Source organism: Watersipora subatra, chromosome 1 (genome assembly GCF_963576615.1).
Source record: "Watersipora subatra chromosome 1, tzWatSuba1.1, whole genome shotgun sequence".
In the NCBI taxonomy this organism is placed as follows: domain Eukaryota; kingdom Metazoa; phylum Bryozoa; class Gymnolaemata; order Cheilostomatida; family Watersiporidae; genus Watersipora; species Watersipora subatra.
Window position 1 is genome coordinate 66,039,098 of NC_088708.1, and position 18,905 is coordinate 66,058,002.

The following is an 18,905-nucleotide window of genomic DNA, read 5'->3' on the forward strand; positions in this document are numbered from 1 at the left end:
TGGCTGCTAGCCATGGTTGGTATATTTGTCACAATAGTAAAAAGGAAATACTCAAATACAGGCTGTCATTTAAAAACTTTCATAAAACAAGATGACAACAAAATATGCCTACGATGCTTCTAACCAGCCAGATATGAATGTAGCTGTTTTACGTAAAACTTTCTCACAAGCTAAAACTAATAGCCTTAGTTTTAGGTTTCAAACCTGTATTCGTAACAAATCAGTCTATGGAGGCTGTGCAGGCTTAGAAAAGTGGATGCTAACAAAATAAATAAAACATTTTCACAATATTTACAAGAATCTGCTCTTAGTAACTTGTTAGGCAGGAAAGCGAAGGTTTTTTAAAAGTTGCAGATGCTGAGTGGATAGAGGTGGTAGTCATTTAGGAGCTCTCAGCAGCTACAAAGGAAAAAGTGTAGTAACATTAAGCTGTAGTAAATGATACACCTTAACTTTGTTTCATAGTGATGTCAACTTATACTATACTCACAGAGGTCATCTTATACTCATAAAGGTCAACTTATACTCACAAAGGTCAACTTATACTCATAAAGGTCAACTTATACTTATAAAGGTCAACTTATACTTATAAAGGTCAACTTGTACGCATAAAGATCAACTTATACTCACAAAGCTTCTATAATATGAATTTAAAGCAGCAAAGGAACTACAAAATAAAGTTTCCAAATTGAATTTCGTTGCAAACTCGATTCATCAATTTTATAGATATAAAAACTGACTGAAAGAAGCTTTCACATAAAGCAAAACCTTTTAGTTGTAAAGAATACTTTTAAATGCATAGTATGTAATCTAGAGCAAAACATTACTGCACTTTATTTAAGAATGTATGGCTTTGAAGTTGACATCCAAAATAAAAACAACCATCAAGACGGAAATGGCAAAAATGATAAAAATTAACAGTTTTCAATTGGCTCTAAAACTATTTGAGCTCACGGAATCTTGAAGTAAGAGTTCCCTTATTAGTTTTAATATAAATTTATATTTCCAACTATTACTTGCATATCCATTTACATTAAAATACATGCCTATGTACAAAGTGTTCATGTGAATTGCTTCTAAAACTGGAAACCTAAAACTGTGAAAAGCTTGAAGTATAAAGTCGTATTATTGTAGTCAGGATTAAAACAAAATGTTCTATTCAATAGTATATTGTAAATAGTGTGTAGTATACAGTAGGACCTACATGTATATAGTATATAATACATAGTATAGTTGTATAGCATAATAAATAGTATATAATATATAGTAGGCCTATATATAACATAATAAATAGTATACAGTATATACCGGTAGTATTATAGTATATAATATATAGCGGATGTATGTATTATACATGTGCTGTATATATTATAGCACATATATATAGTGCTATAATATATTATAGTAAACAATATAGTAAATACTATATAGTATATACATGTAATACCTAGAATATTTATATAGAAAATAGTAGAACATAGTAAATAACAAATAGTATATAGTGCATGTATTTAGTATGTATGTAGGATATGGTATGTTATACATAGTATATAACAATAATTATGTGGTAAATAATAAATATTAAATACTATATGGTATTAAGGGAAATCTATTGCAACAAAGTTATAAAGAGAATGGTCAAATTTCAATTAGTTCAACTTGTTACACACTTCTCTTGTTTGCTGACTTACCTTTGTTCTTAGGGCAGCACTTACAGGTTTCTCCGCAGCCACAGTCTTCGTCACAGCCACAAGCATCAACTCCAGTGCATCCTTCCACATCGCATGTCTCTATGACAATTCATAGAAAGCTCAAATTATTATTAAAAATCTCTACTTGCTTCCACATTATATTCATAGAGTTCTATTTGTTAATCTTCGTAAATTGATCTTCAGTGCGCGAGACGCTTTATAAAAGAACCGTCTAACCTACCATTCTGAGCAGCCATTTTGATGTTGTGAGGGTAGAGTTCTGAAGGAAGATTAGTGAGAGTAGTTTTCTAGACAAACTGCGGATGACCTGTGCATTCGAATAGCTACTTTATATAGTGAGTAGATGGAGGCCTCTCGGGGAGCTGACATATTGAGATATGCTGCTACTCCTTAAAGATAAAAATTCAGGCGAGTTTCTATAAGATTCAGGGTGGTTTATTCCACTGAGTTCCACTAAAACTTGGCATCAACAAAGCATTTCTTATATTGCTACTGTCGTTCACCTGTCTGCTTCTGTTTACACTAGGCTAATCATTGAAGGAATCTCCCAACATGCATCAGCATTTAGTCTGAAGGTATGCTGACACCTGACGTATGTTGAGTCTCTGCTGGCCTTGCAGAAACAGCCAGTACTTTAGGATTTTATGTTCCTCCATGTTTCAATATGGGACAGTGATTAAATTGTTTCATACAATAAAAGTTGAAAAATTGCAAATTTTGACCTAAAAAAATGTTTCGGCTTATCACTAATGTTGTCCACATTCAGTATTACATTAGATGCTCCCACATCGTAAATAATTTGTTTTGAGACTGTTTACGTTGTAGGGATTATATGAAAATGTTTTAAAATACTTGTAAATAGCCAAGTCCATTCTAAGATCTTCTCAAACTCACCCGCTTCGCCATTCATAAAGAACAAAACATAACTTTTTGATTTAATGACCGTAAAGTAACTGCGGTATTATTGTTTTTCTCTTCTTTCATATATATATACACACTAGCTGTGCTACGCGGCGTTGTCCGCATAATAGAAAAACCTTTTTGGAAAGAAAATTGATTTGTATTTAACATATAACAACATTTGCCATTCTAACTATCAAACTACATATCATGAGAACAGTGTTTTATCTTATAAACAATGAGAAGTAGTGAGAGTTGCTTGCTATTAGCCTGGCACATTGCCGATGGAAAATTTGAATATGTTTAATAATGTGAAGCAACAGCTTTCCGTGACGTTACGCTATGATCCACGTCGTACGCAAAGACCTTGGGTATTTGCTCTCCTATAATGATTTATATCAGCATGCTACCAACTCAATCTCGCTGGCCTAATGGCTACGGTGTTGGACTGATGGATGGTAGCAAGGAGATCAAATCTTCTTTGATACCGACTCTTTATTCCAAGATTTTTAGATCTATAGCTGAAAGGACAGACATACTTTCACATTTATATATATAGTACATATATATATATATATATATATATATATATATATATATATATATATATGTATTGTCCTATTAGGAGACTCCGGTTCCATCCGAAGCACTTTTCTTTGTTTGTTGCTTATGGTATTTCTAAGTGGTCATAATTTAAACATAGTAAGTTTTAAGCGGGCCAAGTAATTTATTATAATTGTTGTCTTTCCCTGGTGCATGTAATAAATTATTTAAACTTATTTTTGTAACTGAAACAGGTGCTTTTAAATTTAGTTTTTAAAAGACAAGCGTCAAACTATAACAATCAATCTTCTATGTACACATGTACATGTATGTATATTGAAGAATATATATGTAAATATACATGTATATGGTTACAACTCAAAACCATGTAACTCTGTAGCTAGCTCTCTTTGCAAGACTTGAAATAACTCACCTTGGCAGGACCTGGATATCCACCTAAAATAATACAAGATACATTTTAAAATGCTCTAATTTTGCTCTTAATTCCCAAAACTTTCTAGGGGAAGGGCCCCCGAACCCCTCCACTGGGAGGGCGCTTCAGCTCCCCTCCCAGACCCTCTCCACATGGCCGTAAACAGCCAAGTCACGCCTTCAGCCCTCTGGCAACTACTAATTTACAGCCTCCTGATCACTTTTTTTGACAATACAGCCCTGATACGATATATATATATATATATATATATATATATATATATATATATATATATATAGACAAAGTGGACGCTGCACAGTTCGTTACAGAGTGCTCAATGATAAATCAGAGCTAAATTATAAAATATTTATAAGTGGAACTTCACTCTATAAGTTAAACATTTTATTACTAATAGTTTCATGTGGTACACTCAGTATCACACTCTTCAGATAAAATGTCTAAAATGAATTTCATACTCCAGTATTAAATACGCTGTTATGCAGAGTTAGATAAGCTGATAATTGGATGAGTGTACAGAAGCCAAAAGCCAAATAGTTAAGTGATACAATTACGTAGTAAGAACTTAGATGAATGTCTGCATGATGATAATAGCTCGTTACGTTTATTGAGAGTGCCTAATGATGGTCTGTAAATAATAAAGAATTTCTCCCATAGGCATAAGTTACACTTGTTTGAGATAGTGTTGTATGCTTTAGCATACCGTAGGGTCTTCCATGATATTGCGTAGTTGGTATTATTGTCCTTTAGTGACCATATATATTTACTTAATTCAGTAGAGTTTCTCTTAGAAACTCTACTGAATTAAAAGAAATATATATATATATATTTATATATATATATATATATATATATATATATATATATATATATATATATACATATATATGCGGTTGTTACCATTCGTCAGGTAAAACTGAAAGGTATATTTCAGTTTTACCTGATGAATGTAACAACCATGAAACTTTAAGTAGTAAATTGTTTTTAAAGTTTACAGTTCTTAATACATTTTATATATTTTTTTGTTAGTCAAACCGCGCCTGAGGAGTGCATGGTCCCGAAACAAATTTGTAGCGCTTTTACTGGAAATTTAATTTACTCCTAATATTTTTTCTATTATATATATATTAGAAAAAAATATATATATAGAAGTATATCAAGTATATGGGTCTAGTATATCTGTATTATTCATATAGGCCTATATACTTGATTTAGGGTCCATGATTACGGTAATTTCACGTTAAGTGTCTAGTATATCTGTATTGTTCATATATATACTTGATTTAGGGTCAATGTCAACCATTGCCAACATTGCCAATTGTCAGCATTGAATACCTTCAAAGTCAATTTAAAACAATTTTTCTACACAGAGAGGTCTATTCCGCAAAAAAGATATTGCTTATTGTCCAACCTTTATTTGAACGCCATGGTACTTTATTTTTCAACCCTTCTTTTAAAGCGGCACTTTATTAGAGGTGACGTTCAAATAAAGGGTGGCGTTGTATTTTTCAAACACTTCAGGATGTTGAGAAGATAAATTTAACCCTTTCTCAGGCGAATCGAATGTCGTCTATATATTGCACTCTCCTTTGGGCGATGTAACATTAACCCTTTTGGAGACAAGAAATTTGCTAACTTACCACTAACTTGCTATAGATATTTTAAATAAATATGCACAAGGAATCTGATACATGTCTCTACCAGCTGATATCTACTGCTTGCAATTAATCAACGAGTATCTTTTAGCCTGAAAAAAAGGTACAATATTTTTAAGGCTGACTATGGAACTCTCATCATCCAAATTAAAATTGAGAACTTGCGCCGACTTAACACTGTATATAGAATTTTTTTACATAATACAATGCAAAACATTTACATAAATTCTTTACGTTAAGTGGAATTTATGCAAAAAAAGGTTTACGTTATAGGAGCAGCTACTGTGTCGGAAAAAAATGGGCGAAAATGGTTTCTTTTATACTTCTGAGTTGACTGCTATCTCCTAACTCCCATTGCAGCAAAAAGCCAATTTTTAAAAAGGTCAATGCTAAAAGGTTTATTGCCACTACTAGCTAGTTCCCTTGCTGCGTACTACCAGCCTCTCTCCATAAGCACTTACATAGGCTATTAGTGTCACCTCACTACCAGCCTCTCCATATAAGCACTTGTATGGGCTGTCTGTGTTATCCCACTGTGACTACCACCTATGGTAAATATCTAAACATGAAAAGGCATACATGTGGCTATGGCTTGGCGTCTGTGGGTTTTTGCGCCACTAAAGGATTATTTTAGTGAATTGCAACATGTGAGGCTCCAACCAGACAAAAGAACTAATATCATTACATATAGACTCTTCCAGCGCTCATCTGCATATTTCACAAAGATACAGCAAAAAATAAGTTCATGGTCTACTTAATAAATGTAACTGTTTAAGGTTTGTTTAAAACCTTAAACAGTTTAAACTGCTTTAAAGTTTGTTTCAAGTTAAACAGGCCATTTTAGCCTCTGTTCCTTCTATTGCTGGCTGTTGGCTATGAGACTTGTCTCATGTCCCCATGTCTATTCACAAAACGTGATGGAATTACAATTATCTTGAAAGAGGCACTTTTGGCAGCCTTCAATGCCGGCCTCTGCGGTAAACAACTGTGACATCTGCAGGCTTATTGACAAATGCCATGGCAATTGCGTAGATGTGAAATCAAAAAGTGTTTAACTTTTTTGCCAGCAGCATTCTTGTGGAAGTTTGAACATGCGCTGATGTATTGTAAATGAGAATCGGTACGTGCCTGCTGGCACAAACTACATACAGGCATAAGTACCGAGCTAACGGCTGTGCAAATCAACCAAAACTAATAGGACATTTCAATTGAAAGCACTTTCTATATTGTGGTGATGTAAAATGTTACAAGTTAAACCATAACTGTCACGAACAACTTTTATCGTATTTGTTAGGTAAATCAGACACGCTGATTCCGATTTTGTACTCAAAATAAAGATTGGTCCACTAACCTTCAAAGTCATTTAAGCTTTTTTAAAGCACTTCACTATCCGTTTCGAAAACATCACAATCGGCATTACAAGCTTTGCCCATAAATATGTGACGAAACCTAGCTTTTTCAGAAACGGAAGTTGGGAATTTTTTGTCCAATTTAGAATAATAGAGATGGATGTCTTAAAACTCATTATTATCTAAATCCAGCCTGTAAAATAATCTCAGTCTTTTATGAAAGGTATATAAACTATGTAAAATTGTTCGTATCTTGTTACATGATGTTTAAATAGGCTGAACGCTGAGAAGAGTGAGCTCAAAAAGCGTGCTTTTATCACAAGCTAGCGTTGTTACCGCGTTTTTTTAAATATGCAATGTTAAATAGCTTATTTACCTTTCAGAAAAGACTGAGATTATTTTTAAGGTTGAATTTAGATATTAATGGATTCTAAAACACCCATCTCTAGTATTCTAAATCGGTCTAAACATTCCTACGTAACTTCTGTTCCTAAAAAACTAGGTTATGTCACGTATTTATGGGTGGAGCTTGTGCCGATCGTGTTGTTTTCGAGACCGATATTAAAACGCTGTAAAAAAGCCTTCATTACTCTGAAAGCTAGTGGATTAGTTTTTATTTTGAGTACAAAATCGGAATCAGCGTGGCTGATTTACCTAAAAAATACGATAAAAGTTGTTCGTGACAATTATGGTTTAAACCGTGCACTGATATTTATTATTTTATTTGAAGTTCAACAGAAGGCAAAGGAATTGTTAAATCCAAGTTAAACAACTTAATACCAGTGATGCTAGCAAACACAAGCACTATGCTGGCAGGTTCAATTTGTGACAGCGAGACCAATGTTAAAATCTTAAACCTAATAGTTAAAAAATTCTAACAATCAATAAGAAATTTGTTATAAAAATGGTTTGAATAATGAATAATATAAAAGGGCTAGTAATTATAATGGTCTGAACCATTATAATTAGTAGCTCTCTTTATCCATATTAAAAAGCATTTATTAAGTTATTGGTTATCATTTTAACCAAAAAATTACTTTTGGCCTTGACAGCTCAAGATGGCACATAGATTGAGAGTTGTCTTCTTATGACACTTTTAGAGCGCACTCGTAATATTCTGTTATTCTTAGTGCTGCTCATCAGTGTGGATGCCAGATGAAAATTTATCTAAAAAGCTACTACGCTGTCTAATCAAACTGTTAGTAATATATATTTTTTAATTAAAATTCAGTTAGTGTTAAAACTTTAATTGAAACTTTTTATCGAAAATTGTGAAGTTACACTACCATGTAAATATTTAGGTAGAAATTACTTTAAAATATTTTAAGTTTATCTTTGTAGGCTATATGCACCAGCAAAATCACTAGTTTTCTTCAACGATGGTTTTGACAAAGATTGTTTTTACAATTTATTGGTAGCATCGAGAGTTTGTAGTTGTTCTCATTATCCTTGTTTTTGTAAAGTTTTTGAATTTGGACAATAAAATTAATAATTTTACTGCCCAAAATCAAGAACTTTTTAAAGCTAATTTAATTACCTTTGAACAGGTAAAAAGGACAGGTGAAAAATTTTAATTTCGTGTCTCTGGCTTTGATAATATTTTTAGGTGGATAACACTCTAAATATTGCATTTTTGTGTCAAATAGTTCTTAAAAACCGTACAGAGTTTACGTTTTGGTATATTGCTATTCATATTGTTTTCACAAACAGAAATAATACTGTGGGCTAATTTTCTTCTGAACAGTGCTGTTAGTCAAATACTAACAATAGACCTGCTGTGTCTCAAGGGTCTCTATGGAGATTATTAGGACCTTCAAACAGGTGCTGTTATGGTCCCTATGAGTATGAAGCGCTTTTTGCTGCAGCCATTTTAAAAAATTTCTGATGAACAAAACTCTTTTTCAATTAAAAACTGATTGTGTTATTTAGTTTGATTTAGTTTGTGTAAACAAAACTTTTGTTGACAGTTTGTTTAAAAATACATATATGCTAAAAGTCGGGCAACTAACTTTTAATCTAAGTCACTGCCTGCTTGGCATGCAGAAGTAAGACCAAATGTCTGCTTCAACTTCTCAGCATCCAAACAGTTGAGTCGGATGATTTTTAGTTAAATGATGAAATCTGAGCTGTTTTTTAAATTAGCCTAAATAGCCTAAATATTTGTGTAAACAGAATTTGAGGACAGTTTTGATAATCAATGTGGGCTAGATTATTACTGGGAAATCACTTATATGGTTGAGAGAAACATCGGGATGGAGAGACTAAGTTTACTTCTATCATCGAGTCGAGTCGTACTTCTTTGCAATATTGCAAGCATCACATCGGAGCATCTGAGCAGCTCAGAACAAGCACTGTTCTTATACTCTTGGTCTTCTTGGTCTTGGTCAATCGAACCCTAAGACCTCGATCCCCGAGGAAAAAAAGGGCCATCATGTACGTATCTAGATCTAGTTCAAATGTTTTCAATAAAAGTCAAGTAATACTCGACGCATCTCTATGGTTGAAGAGGCAGCACCCAGGAGATGCCAGCATTAATCTCAATTGGCCCATACAACACTCATGTTCGCTTTATTTTATGAAATATTTTATAGAACTTAGTAACAGTTTCACATCACAATATTTGATTCTGGTTGAGGTAGAAAGGTTGATCAGAAGGCCAGGTTTGGCATAACATACATGTAGGAGTATCTAAGCCAATGACAAAACAGAATTATACATATCTCAAGCATGAACAAGCCGCAAAACATATTAAGCCGAGTTCTGGCCCACAATACAGTGTATCATATACATATACATATACATATACATATACATATACATATACATACACATATACATATACATATGCATATACATATACATATACATATACATATACATATACATATACATATACATATACATATACATATACATATACATATACATATACATATACATATACATGTATGTTATATGTTACTTCATAAATTCTATGCGTGACTATGTTATTTTTTATTTGTTATAAGTCTTATGGTACATGTTATACTTATATGTTGATAGTTGTATTTTATTGTAAATACTGATGTAAATATAATGCTGTACTATTTTTTAGGAAAAGCACTAAACTAGATAAAAACTATAGAGCAATGTGTTGCATAGAAAAAATCCTGAATTAATCTGAAACATTTTACAATATTTCTTGTTAATTTATCTGTAACTCATTGGGTTGAATCTGTATCCATCATTATGAGCGTCTCCTTGGAACAAGAATTCCGGTACACAAGCTGCCTGAACAGATAGTTTGACTAACACCAAAACAGAGAAATATTCTTTTCTCTAGATTTCATAACAAACATACTATTTGACGACAGCTGGAGCATCATTGAGTGGGTGTGTGACTATTTTCAGCCTCAGCCAAAATCAACCAAATCAATTTCCAAGATTATATATGTTAATAGTAGGATTGGTCCATTGTACTGCTCTGCCGAGGATTTGGAATGTGTGGGCTGTTAATATTCCACAGGGTTATTTATAAGCTAATCTGAACTCATGCCAACCTGGTGGTCTACGATATTCCACTAATCAATCAGGATACAACTCTGCTTTGATTAAGTGGGATAGGAATGAAGCGATAGTCATAGTATATGAAGCTATAGAGCCAGAGGCCAATTTCACTACATTGTTTTTATTTTCTGATTAAATATATACTATATCACTAAAGGATTTGCAGCATTTTGTTATTAACAAATTTTGTTATTTATTTGACGAGTCTGAAGTGTGTGATGATCTAAAGCATTTCTGTGTTATCCAATCGCTAATCTGTTGTTTCAAATGTTTCGAACGCGCACAAATTTTGTCCGATGGCAGATTGTCTGCTGATTAGTGATTGGCAGAGTCATGCTAAAGCAAAATATATTGCTTTGATATACTTTTTAACATACAGTAGTGCAGTAGTGGTTAGTGCAGTAGTGGTTATTGCAGTAGTGGTTATTGCAGTAGTGGTTAGTGCAGTAGCGGTTAGTGCAGTAGTGGTTAGTGCAGTAGTGGTTATTGCAGTTGTGGTTATTGCAGTAGTGGTTAGTTCATTAGTGGTTATTGCAGTTGTGGCTGTTGCAGTTCTGGTTAGTGCAGAAGTTGTTAGTGTAGTAGTAGTTGGTGTAGTAGTGGTTAGTGCAGTAGTGGTTAGTGCAGCAGTGGTTAGGGTAGTAGTGGTTAGTGCAATAGTGGTTAATGCAATAGTGGTAAGTGCAGTAGTGGTTAGTGCAGTAGTGGTTAGTGTAGTAGTGGTTGGTGTAGTAGTGGTTAGTGCAGTAGTGGTTAGTGCAGTAGTGGTTAGTGCAATAGTGGTAAGTGCAATAGTGGCTAGTGCAGTAGTAATTAGTGCAGTAGTGGATATTGCAGTAGCGGTTAGTGCAGTAGTGTGGTAATGGTTAGTGCTTTCATGATGTTGTCTAAATAAATTTTGATTGCCAGGTCGGTCTGCAAAAAGCCAACATTTCCATTTTAATTTTGTTGTTTGTACAAAGACCGGTTTACACTAATATGTTTAGATCTACAGCTCTTTTAATCCAACTTGCTGAAAAACTCATGTTACAACAGATAATGTAATTCATATGTCTGTAAACATTTCTGGTCATTGCTCATAGACTTTGCTTGATTGGTTTGAGATTTAGCAAGAAACATCGTAAAGAGACAAGCATAACTACATATATATTTAGTATGTGTTTGAAGCTTCATAAACAACTTTAAGTATTTCTCCACAAAGAGAGCACAACTCCGCAAAAATGGATCATTGGAAGATGTATTTCAGTGGAATACTCATTTTTGCGCAGGTCGTCAACTTCGTTAGCAATTTTTAAAACTACTTTTAAAGATTGGTCTCAATGGTATGACTAGTTGCAAGGAATAACAACAGCAAGACCAGTTAATTTCTTGTCAACTAGGAATTGTTGACTGTCACCAGATGAATCAGAGTAATAAATAAGACAGCATATTTTTATAATTTAAAGACCAGTCAAACCCTTGTAATCATTTGAGTGAACCACAAATTACTGGCTCATGATGAGGCAGTGTGGATAGTAACCGATTACTAGCTTCCTCATCAGTTCTCATGGCTAGTCTGTTCTGAAGGAAGTGAGCTAGCTGCTCAATTGCCGGCTATAGTCTCGATCCAGACTATGTTCAATATTGCGGAATCATAATATTAATAATAGTAATCTTTACTATAATAAGACCCGTGTCCGTCGGTCCGTCTGTCCCTCTGTTCGTCTGTCCATCTGTCCGTCTGTCCGAAGTCCCTTTTAGAAGTTAGGAAAAAAAGCATTGCACAAAAATCGAACATTGATATTCGGCTTAGTAAACCTCAAATACATCACTTAACCAACTTGCTGTATTGTGGAATAATTGTGCAGATACTTATTACACTTGATAATATCTCGGCTCACGGTAACTGCCAGCATATACTAGTTCTAATAATATTAGTACTAGTAATATTAATATCGTTTGCCTATGTACACGGAAAATGGTCCATAATCCTTAGCACAGGTTTCATTTGACAATTTAGTCTATTTGTTTTATTCAGCTACTGGTTGTCATCTAAATTCACTAATTATGGTAGTCTGTGCTTCAAGAGTTTCGGCCATTATCTTTGGTCAAAGAATGGACAGGAGGCCTCAAAGCCCGCAGTTGAAAGATATGCAGTGGAATATTGGTACAGTATGATGGAAGCTGAGGGTTGCCTATGTAACACAAATACCAATTGACGTGATAGCATTCCATTGTACAGTAGCTATTTGCCAAGTTGCTATGGTTATTTTTAATTTTGGGATCTTTTATTTCAATGCATAAAATCCTAGTTTAGTGTACTGAGTGAAGCTGTAACTAAGTACGCTGTTAGCATTGCTTTATCTGCATCAATAGATTTTCATTCTGAATAATTCTTGCATAACATTGCGTCATTGAGCACCTGAAACATGTTTTGTGAAATTATGCCCTCTCGTTTTCAAGTAATTTCTTTGGTTGCAGGGATGTTGTATGTAGAAATTTCTCAATTGTCATTGAAAGCTAAGAGCAAAATATTGGGAGTTTACAGTACTCATGAACGTGACAGCAAGTTGATTAAGTTTTAGTTATGCAGTTGTTAGGGTAATAAATCACTTCAGCATATCTTCTGTAAAAAAGATCCAATAAGATGCTAGTATCTTGAATGGGCCTCTAGAAGTCCACTATATAAACAGAAGTCTTGAGGGGAGAGGAGTATCTTCTGATTGCTTGGATAATTTTGCACTTTTACCTTCTTCTTTTGACTCGAAACTCTGCTTTTGTAAAAATGTCTGACAGCGGTAAGAAAAATCATATCTCAATACTTTAACAAGAAGCTTACAAGCATTTTATAAAAATATTTTGTAAAAAATTTGATCAGCAGTTCTGTAGTACCGCTGCCGTATAGTATTACAAGGGAGATGATTACAGTCAATACAAAGAGTACTAGCTAACAGCTATAAATAGTTTGTATTCATTTTTAAAACCGCTATATTTTAACATTTAAATAAACTTGAACAATTATACATTTTAGAAAAGCAAGCACCTGCTGAGGAGGTTGAGGTTGCTGCCGAAAACTCCTCGGAAGAGGGCAAGGTCAAGGCTAAGCCTAAGGGTGAGTGTATTAAAACATTCAGGCTACTTACTTGTTATAGCTAGAGAATTATAGTGCCACACGGCAGTTATTAGGTCATTTTAATTTTTATTACTGTAAAACAGTTGTTTATTAATTATTATTCAATCCTTTCATTTTACTTTCAAAATACAAAATATTCACATGTTTAAAATAAGAGCAGGAAACATACGAATTGTAAGTACAGTCAAACATGGATAACTCGTCCACGGATAGCTCGAACACATGGTTAATTCGAACATTTCCTTTGGTCCGTTCCCACGTAATGATAAATTGCTATAGATAACTTGAACTCAACACTGTTAATTCGAACTGTTTTTTTGCCCAACAGCTACCGAAACGGTTGTTATCGCTTTAGAAAATCACTTTATTCAAAGCCATAGAGGTAAACTTCATCTTTTCGTAATTCATAAGCGTCGTTATTACCACCATCGGCAAAATATTTTTGTCAACGACTTTTCTAAAAGTTTGGTGAAATTTGATTTATACTGCGATACGATGAATAGCACGGGCTAGCCGGGTCACGCGCGCAAGAATTTTCGCCACGCACATACAAAACAAAAATCGCATGTTGTTTTGTATGTGCGTGGCGAAAATCCTTGAGTGCGTGACTCGGCTAGCCCGTGATGAATAGTTTTCCGACGTTGATTCCGTGTTGAATCAACGTCGGAATGTTGAATGTTTAAAACGTTTTAAAAAATGTTGTAATTAAACGTATACGTTGTCTGAGCTACAAAAAACTATTCATCGTTTGACCTAAACACAGAATACGTGTGTACATTCAATAAGTATCTATTAAAAAAGCGTGAGTGATATAGAATGTACCGTAAAACCTCGTAAAACTTCTAATTGAACTGCCTCGGAGTGTTGCTCTTAACGCATCCCAGGTAAAGTAAGGTAATCTGCATAAACTTCAAGAAAAAACGGTAAAATTGATCGTGGGTAAAACCCCAAAAGAAAAAAATGTCTTTTCTTTTGAGCATTTCAACAACGATCAAGTTTTGCCAATGTCAATCTGAAAAACGTCCTGGCAATAACATCCAGACCTGCCAACCCAAGAGAGGGGCAATGCGTGAGATTTGGTTTTGGGGCAATTGATGTATCAATGATAGTATATATATAAAATTGTGGAAATTGGGGCAAAAAATCTCACGCACTTCTCACGCATTTTCATTTTTTCTTTGGGGTGATTGCGTGAGTCTCACGCCCAATGCGTGAGAGTTGGCAGGTATGATAACATCACCTCAAACAACAAACCAATCTCAAGTGATAGAAAAATCTCTATACTTTTTCATGAAAACGTTTTAAACTTTACATTAGAAGCATTTAATTTGAAACAAGCCATTTGTGCTTTTGATTTATATTATAGTTTGTATATGTACATGTATCTACTAATAAATAAGTAAATATATGGACTTGTGACAGTGCTCTGATAACTTGAATGCTCTGATAATTCGAACACTTTTGCTCGGTCCCTTGAAGTTCGAGTTATCCATGTTTGACTGTATGTGCTATTTTTCTTCAATAGATTTTATGTGCGCCATCTTGCCATTTTCATACTTTGTTTCCTCTCTGAATTTTTCCCTTGCAGAAATATTTAAAAATCATTTTATAAATCAGCTATTAGGTCATTTAAGTGTTTATATTCAGTTTGTCATTGTCCACGTTTTTCATCTCGCTGCTTGTCCAACTATCAAATGGTTGATTAATGTGCTTGATATGGGAAGAAATTCTAGACATTCATCACTTGATCTCAATATGACTACGTTTACTATCTATAAACTTGTCTCTTTTCTACTCACAATTTTCATTTGTAAAAACAACTAAGAATCTTATTATAATTTTTGTTGGCATTTAGCTATCATCCTCTTTAGCTATCATCCTCTTTAGCTATCATCCTCTTTAGCTATCTTCCTCTTTAGCTATCTTCCTCTTTAGCTATCTTCCTCTTTAGCTATCTTCTTCTTTAGCTATCTTCCTCTTTAGCTATCTTCCTCTTTAGCTATCTTCTTCTTTAGTTACCATCTTCTTTAGCTATCTTCCTCTTTAGCTATCATCCTCTTTAGCTATCTTCCTCTTTAGCACATTAAGCTGAAAAAGTTTGAAAATAAATTTCAGCATCAATAGCCTACTGATCAGCTATGACTAAAAAATTTGCTGAGTGTGTAGAAAAAACTCATCGGCATATATTAGAAAATTGCACCAATTGTGTAGAGATATTGATATATAACATAAAAGCGAAATAAGGGGAGGTATGACTTGTGATACACTTTGTATAAAAAACACAAGTTTACAACAGTGTATTAACTAACAATATAATTGTACACACTAAATAAATCATGGAATGAATGTTACCCTTCATCATATTTTTAGAAGGAGGTGAAAGCGCTGAAGGTGAACAGGAAGGTGACGCTAGCAAGTCTGAAGACAGCCCCCCACGTAAGTATTTTAAAGTACTCTTATCAAACCATTTCTCCTATTTTGTCTGAACTTAAGCTTTTCTTAGAAGTATTTGACTCGTACTTTTTTCTTGTTGTAGAAGACAGCTAACTCATCATCCGTTTACTCTCTCCGTCTCTTGAAAAGCCTTCACCTCACTCCTTGCCCAGCATGCTGCTAGTGTCAGAAGACGTGTACATAACAAATTAATTTATAAATTAAAAGTAACAATCTTACAAAAGGTTGTATTTTATATTTTTATTTATGTACGAAGGTGCTTAGAATCAGGATTTTTAAATAAAGCTCACAGTGTATGTGGAGGCAATTACGAATGTAGACTAAGCTCTCTGATGATGTGAATAGATGTTGATTTTGTTGTAACTCTATTCTCATAGACGCATTTTGATACGCTTTGTCTTAAAGCTACTGTAACTGCTACCATCTGATGTTTTATCTTGAACTGTCAGAATAAATACAGCCAATAGCTTTAACACAATTCAACCACCTGCCTATTTGTGTCATCTGATTGGTGATAGTCTGCTCAACCACTTTATCAAGATGCATAATCAGTGTCAAAGTAGCAGTGAATTCTTGAGATGTCTCTAGTGACAGCCAGTTCTGGTAAAATATTCATGGCTCTTATTGGCACAATAGAACGTGTCTATGCACTATAGGCCGTAGTCTGAGTTCAGAGAATCATGGTCTATACACAGAGGATCATAGTCTAACTACTGTGAAGCATACAGTACATTAAACACATTTGATAGTATTCAAAGCAATGCAGGCAATGGATGTAGTCATAGGACATAAGACCAAAGTCTTCACTCTTGGCACCATAGCCTAAGCACTGCAGTTCATAGTGTAAGCATATTGTGGGCATAGAGAATCATAGTCTATAGACCATAATGGGTTATACAGTCTTCCAAACAGCTGCTCAAAATAACTTAGATGTTAGCACATTGACTTCTGATCTGTCCGTTAAGGTTATAGAGACAATCTTTAAAAACGTGTCTGCGTTTGTGTTGTGCGTGTGTGTATGCACGCACGCACACGCACACACGCACACACACGTGTATGTTTACGTATGTATGTGCATGCGTGTGCACACACGTGGTTGTGTATGGGCATGCATGCGGTGTGTGCTAAACACCCACCTGCTAAACATTCACCTGTTGGCTAAACACCCACCTGCCCGCTAAACACCCACCTGCTGGCTAAACACCCACCTGCTGGCTAAACACCCACCTGCCTACTAAACACCCACCTGCTGGCTAAACACCCACCTGCTGACTAAACGCCCACCCGCTGGCTATCTGATCTAAAATGAGAGCAATATCGGGCATCGCGGCCTGACTGCTAGTACAAGTGAAAAATTTAAGACAAAATTACTATGGGAAATGGCGAGTGCTTTAATATTCTATTAAAAAAGAAGTAGAAAATATCTGTGATGTTCAGCTACTTGAGATATCGCACAGAGCATAGAAAATTTTCGTTGTTTCAACTAGCTTAACCTTTGAAGTTATTTGAACAGCCTGTGTGATTAGGCGTTTGGAGATTTGAGTTTGGGAAAGGCTGTTTAGATGCATTTGTTAGACGTCAACCTATTGTCTCCTATGCAAAATCAAATGCACAAACAAATAACTATTATTAAAGAATAAAGATATAATAAAACTAAGGTTATCTCTGTCACCGTGACCATAAACCTCTGACACTATATTAATATTAGTATTCAAATTGACCATATTCACTCAAGCTCTGTCTTATGTAATAGCTTAAACTGAGCTTCATTTTCCAACTCAGTAACAAAATACAGAGCTTTAAAGATCTATCCTTTCTTGAAGCCAAAGTATTTGATGTTTATTTTGTGTAGTTGATTCGGTCAAGAATGCTACGCTTTCCAAGGTCAAATTGTCAAATGCGGATTACCACAGGCTATTCAAAGAACTTCCAAGATTGAACTAGTTGAGACACGCCTTATTTCCTATGTTCTGTATGATATTTCAAATAGCTAAACATCACAGATATTCTGTACTTCTTTTGTTGTAGGTAATGAATGCGCGAAGCTTGAAGGTTGACTTGCAACAAAATTCACTTTACAGTTATTTGGTATCAAAAGATTCACTGTGTTTTACTCTGCTGTGTTGTAGATGCAAAATATGTGGAATTGTGATTACAAGCTCTTAAAAACTCAAAAACGAACAGTTAATCGCAGCCATCAGCAGACGACGCACTCAACTCGACATGCTTATTGTTTTGACACTTGATGTTATCGCGTGAAATGAAAGGCCAATAAAAGGCTCAATATAAAACGTTTTCGTAGCACTAGTTTATGACAAACACTTTGGGTTTTACCAAAAAACCCTTATCAAATATAGATGTTCGCTACTTTACAGTTTCACTTCAGTTTGGTCTAATCATCTAGTCGTAATCTGATCATGTGACCAATACTTCCTGCCAAATAGCGCGAACAATTTTTTCAGCATTTTTTGACTATCACAGGTGACCAACAGGCTCATCATAATTTTTAGAGGATGATATACACTCCATCGAGCTAAGGTTAAAAAATTAAACAAATTTTTACAATAGGTTTTGAGATAACAGTTCTCAAAGCGACAGCATTACAATGATGATGAAATAGACGCGTAAGGACAATAGAAATGGTTTTATTGAATGCGTGAAGTATAATTGTGAAAATATTTCGACAGATGAGACTGCATGAAACTGTAAACAGAAGCCATCATGTTCAACTACATCCCATTTGAGCCGTTTTGGAAAGGCGATTCACTGTTTGTTTTGAGCTTTTAAGAGTTTAAAATCACATTTCCACATATTTTGCACCTGCAACACAGCAGAGTAAAATGTGGTGAATCTTTTGATACCAAATAACTGTAACGTGAATTTTGTTGCAAGTCAACCTTTAACCGGCAGATCAGAAATCAATCTGCTAACATCCAAGCTATTTTGAGCAGCTGTTTGGAAGCCTGTATAACCCATTATGGTCTATAGACTATGATTCTCTATGCCCACAATATGCTTACACTATGAACTGCAGTGCTTAGGCTATGGTGCCAAGAGTGAAGACTTTGGTCTTATGTCCTATAACTATCATCCATTGCCTGCATTGCTTTGAATACTATCAAATGTGTTTAATGTACTGTATGCTTCACAGTAGTTAGACTATGATCCTCTGTGTATAGACCA

At 34.5% G+C, this 18,905-nt stretch overlaps 2 long non-coding RNA genes across 2 annotated transcripts; one reads left to right on the plus strand and one right to left on the minus strand.

Moving 5' to 3' along the window:
- On the minus strand, positions 1-2,092 carry LOC137401407 (uncharacterized). The gene is made up of 3 exons (XR_010979333.1): positions 1,933-2,092; positions 1,692-1,790; positions 1-399 (listed from the first exon to the last, which is right to left on the minus strand). It is a non-coding gene; the product is annotated as an uncharacterized lncRNA (long non-coding RNA).
- Positions 2,093-12,804: 10,712 nt separating this feature from the next.
- LOC137401377 (uncharacterized) lies at positions 12,805-16,205 on the plus strand. Its single transcript, XR_010979327.1, has 4 exons — positions 12,805-12,933; positions 13,167-13,247; positions 15,639-15,704; positions 15,805-16,205. It is a non-coding gene; the product is annotated as an uncharacterized lncRNA (long non-coding RNA).
- Positions 16,206-18,905: the final 2,700 nt, after the last annotated feature.